This window comes from Pimephales promelas, chromosome 12 (assembly GCF_988280905.1).
Source record: "Pimephales promelas chromosome 12, fPimPro1.hap1.1, whole genome shotgun sequence".
Classification (NCBI taxonomy): domain Eukaryota; kingdom Metazoa; phylum Chordata; class Actinopteri; order Cypriniformes; family Leuciscidae; genus Pimephales; species Pimephales promelas.
The window spans coordinates 6,942,538-6,947,308 of NC_142780.1; the positions used below are offsets into that span (position 1 = coordinate 6,942,538).

The 4,771-nt window shown below is 34.9% G+C and overlaps 1 long non-coding RNA gene across 1 annotated transcript; it reads right to left on the reverse strand.

The window, feature by feature from the left end:
- Positions 1-866: 866 nt before the first annotated feature.
- Positions 867-4,509, reverse strand: LOC120487553 (uncharacterized). Its single transcript, XR_016145666.1, has 5 exons — positions 4,198-4,509; positions 3,707-3,796; positions 2,833-3,023; positions 2,572-2,665; positions 867-1,410 (listed from the first exon to the last, which is right to left on the reverse strand). It is a non-coding gene; the product is annotated as an uncharacterized LOC120487553 (long non-coding RNA).
- Between the last annotated feature and the right edge of the window lie 262 nt (positions 4,510-4,771).

A 4,771-nucleotide genomic window follows, 5' to 3' on the forward strand; every position in this document is an offset into this window, starting at 1 on the left:
CAATGCAGGGGACTTTATGCAGAGAAAACGCAGGTAATTGGAGACGGGCGGATGTGATACCTTTGCGGATTCTGGCAAGATAATGTGATGGATGTGGAACATTTTGGCGGGCAATTAAATGTTTTGGAGTTCCTGGCTGTCTGATCTGAGAGGGCCCAACGTTGGGACAGTCTGACAGCGTGCCACCTTATAATATGATTTGCTTAGAAAAACCTGCTTCAAATCAAAGGGCTTTTAATCAAATTCGATTTTTTTTTAGCACACGTTGCATGAAAGGAGAGTGTACAGAAATGAAGGGCTAATTTAATTGGGTCAGGATTGAGCTACAGGCATGAGAAAACACTTTAAAGCCTTTACATTATTTACAAACTCCTACCCTGCCTCCACAATCCCAGCTAACAATTTTTGGTTCCCAGAACGTTCTCAGAACGTTAGATTTTGGTTCCCAGAACGTTCTCAGAACGTTAGTTTTTGGTTCTCAGAACGTTACTTTTTGTGGTTTGTTTTTGGTTAGCTGGGAAAGTTTTCTTAACGTTCCCAGAACGTTAGATTTTGGTTCCCAGAACGTTCTCAGAACGTTGTTTTTTGGTTCTCAGAAAGTTAGTTTTTGGTTCCCAGAAGAGTGGTTTTTGGTTCCCAGAACGTTCTCAGAACGTTATTTTTTGGTTCTCAGAAAGTTAGTTTTTGGTTCCCAGAACAGTGTTTTTTGGTTCCCAGAACGTTCTCAGAACGTTAGTTTTTGGTTCTCAGAACGTTATTTTTTATGGTTTGTTTTTGGTTAGCTGGGAAAGTTTTCTTAACGTTCCCAGAACGTTAGATTTTGGTTCCCAGAACGTTAGATTTTGGTTCCCAGAACGTTCTCAGAACATTAGTTTTTGGTTCCCAGAAGAGTGGTTTTTGGTTCCCAGAACGTTCTCAGAACGTTAGTTTTTGGTTCTCAGAACGTTATTTTTTATGGTTTGTTTTTGGTTAGCTGGGAAAGTTTTCTTAATGTTCTCAGAACGTTAGATTTTGGTTCCCAGAACGTTCTCAGAACATTAGTTTTTGGTTATCATAACGTTAGTTTTTGGTTACCAGAAAGTTAGTTTTTGGTTCCCAGAACATTATTTTTTTATGGTTTGTTTTTAGTTAGACAATAGTTTTCTTTATGTTCAACAACAATTCATCTTTTTTTTTTTACTTCAATAAAATACAACAGTAAATCTATATAAATAATAAACCTGTACAGTCCATGTTTTTGTCGATTCATTTGTTTAATTGTTGATTAAAAACAGACAAAAAAACACAATTATATAGGCCTAGGCTGTGCATCACATTCAAAACAGGCAAAATGAAAAGGTGAAACGAAAACAATTGTAGATCCTGCACTTGAAAGCCTCATCCATCTTCATCCATCTTCACCACAGTCATCTGTAAGAATAACAAATAGTAACATTATTACAAAGAAAAGTAAAAAAAAATATATATTCTTCAATCAGTCACTGCCATTTAAGTGAAATGACTGAACCTTAAAGGAACACTCCGACTTTTTGGGACTTTAGCCTATTCACCTCATCCCCCATAGTTAGATAAGTCCATACATACCTTTTTCATCTCCGTGCGTGCTATAAGTCTGTTTGACGCACCCACCGCTAGCCTAGCTTAGCACAAAGACTGGATGTGAATGGTTGCAGCTTTCATACTAATCCAAATGAGTGACAAAATAACGCAAACGTTTTCCTATTTACATGTTGTGGTTTGTATAATTATTTATAATTATTTATATTAATGTATAATATGTGTGCTAAACAAAAGTGTATATAGTTTCTCATTGATAATTGTCTTGAGATATTCACATTTATTCACATTTATAAACTTATTATTATAATCTCCTAAAGTCTTAGAATTTTTATGTTTTCAAGTTCATGATTATTTTTTATTTAATTTTGTAATACATGTTTATAAAAATACATGTTCACGGTTTTTATATGTAGATACATTTTTTTGCATACATTTAATTTATTGTAATGATTTTATATTCATACAATCAATTGTTTTAATTTTTTAAAATAATTACTATTCAGGTCAATGTGAACAATAAACAATGTCAGTTTCTCATGATATTTAATTAGTATATGATCATATATGTCCTATTTACATTTATTAAATTATTACAGGCTAATCTCTTTAGTTTTAGAATCTTTATCTTCATGGTTATCTTCATGGTTTCAAACTGCAATTTTGAAATTTTTTTATAAATATATTTAAAATATATGTGCATGGCTTTTCGTGGCATTAAAATTTTGTGCATACATTACATTTATTGTAGTAATCTTCATACGATTCTTATGTTTTGGAAAAAATAAACAACATAGAAGATATTTTTTGTAGACTTATTTGTGTACAGGCATATCGGGATGTAGAGGTTAGGAGAACGTTCCGGGAACCTTTAGGGAACGTTCCCGAAATGTGAATAGATCACAATGTAGACTGAGGAATAAACTGAGTCCTCAGTCTTCACTCATGTCGGTTTCGCAAATGTAAACAGACACATAGGGATCACACTTGGATGTTGGATCGTCTGAATATTACCTTTCTGCTCGTCTCCTCAGATCTCTTAACTTTTGTGTCATGCAGACCTTGATCTCAGTGCCTCCGATGCCTGGGTGCCTCTTTTTGACATAGTCTGTAAGAAATGAGATTGATTACATTAAAATTTGAAAACAAGTTTGTCATGACGTGACATAACTGCCAGATTCAAACTGTGCTTTCCACGCTATGGCTGGCGCTGACAGATGCGCTCAGCGCTTGTCATATAATAACTATTGATAAAAGATATTCAGACATGCTTACCAATTATTAGCTGCACCTTTTGTAGGTCAAGGCTCTTTTTTCACTAACAACCCCTTTTTTTCCGTTCATGTTGCCATCTCTTTGAAAGACAAGATGGAGTTCATAAGAGTTCTGGTTAACTTTTTGTAACCCTTACATCTCTGAGCATGATCCAAACCAACTGGGTTCATTAAGTCAGTCACAAACTTGTTCTGCAAAGCAAAAAATAAGATAATTTCCGTCAGGACAGAAACTGTGATCTTTTCAACGTTATTGCATATTAGATGAGGTTTTCACGTTGGAGCTGTGAGTGTAAATTTTAGCATACAAGTATTTATTGTTCATGCTCGAGTCTTGTTACTCTTTTACCTTCATAGGTATTCCAGAGTTTAGGGGTAAAATGCGAGAAATCTCCTTTAGTGGACTTTTATGCTGGGCACTACTCACTGATCTATATAAACGACTTGATTGCTCACGACGTCATGTAAATTGAAGTCACCATATTCAATTGAATTAATAGGAAATTATTATCAATGTTAAAAACAGTTATGCTGATTAATGCGTTTGTGTAAACCATTGTAACAGTTTAAACCATTTTTCCCCCTCCAAGATTCATTGTTAAATAGACCACAAACATATGAAGGGTAGTTTACACTAATGTTCAAACATTTGGGGTCAATGATAGATTTAAAAATTAATAGAACAACAAAAGAAGAAATTTTTACTCAGCAAGGATGCATTACATTAACAAATATAATCAAATAAATGCTGTTATTTAAACCTTTCTATTCATCAAATAATCCTGAAAAACACAAAAATATGAAGCAGCACAACTGTTTTGAACACTGCTAATAATCATAAATGTTTTTTTATTTATTGCCCTTCTTCGGCTCACCTGTGTCCTAACGTTACTTCTCCGGCAGCAGCTTTCTTCAGAAATGTTGAAGTAGGAGCTTTCTCTCTGTTATGGGTTATTTCGTTACTACTGAAATCACAGAACATTTAATCAAAATGTGTTTAACGTTACCATTGAGCTAACGTTAGTTTCGGCCAATTGCTCCTGAAAGTCCTGAAACATCACCGATACGTTACGTTTACGTTAAATAAATTAGCTCACTGTAAAACCCTTACAAAACCTCTCATTTACACATAAGAGGTGATTAAAAGAAACTTTAATAAATAAAAGTTCAACCGAGTTAACGTGGATGTTAGTTAGCCTTGCTAACGTTAGCTGCTAGCCTTGCTAAGTTACCTCTACGGACTTTTTCCGAAGACTACACCATGTCGATAAAGTACATTTTTAACAGAATCGTGTCAATTACAAGTAGGAGAAATGTCGAAAACAGTTGTGAGTATTATTCGTGTGCTTTTAGAGAGTAATCTCACCTGAAAAAAGCCGTGAAAAGTTGAAACAACAGCGAGAGAGGGAGTTTTGTTGTTTACCAGTAGCAGTGGTCCCGCGCCGTTTCCATGGCAACTCTGCGCGCCGGCCGCTCCAGTGTTTGAGAGACTCGAAAGTTCACGTGCACGGCATTAATGATTAACCACGTCAAAATCATGCAGCACGTAAATATATACATACAATAAAGATGTCCTGAAAGTGCTTTGTAAATAGAATATGAAAGCAGTAGCCTATTGATTATATCAAATAACATTATTGTCGTTGAATATTCAACTGTAAACCTGGACTTTCACAGAGAGCTTTGGTTATTATATTAAACCTATAAATAACCTGCAGGGAACGTTCTGGAAAGGTTCTCTTTAGGTTACAAAATTAAACCTAAAAATAACCTGCAGGGAACGTTCTGGAAAGGTTCTTTTAGGTTACAAAATTAAACCTAAAAATAACCAGCAGGGAACGTTCCCGGAACGTTCTCTTTAGGTTATAAAATTAAACCTAAAAATAACCTGCAGGGAACGTTCCCGGAACGTTCTCTTTAGGTTATAAAATTAAACCCAA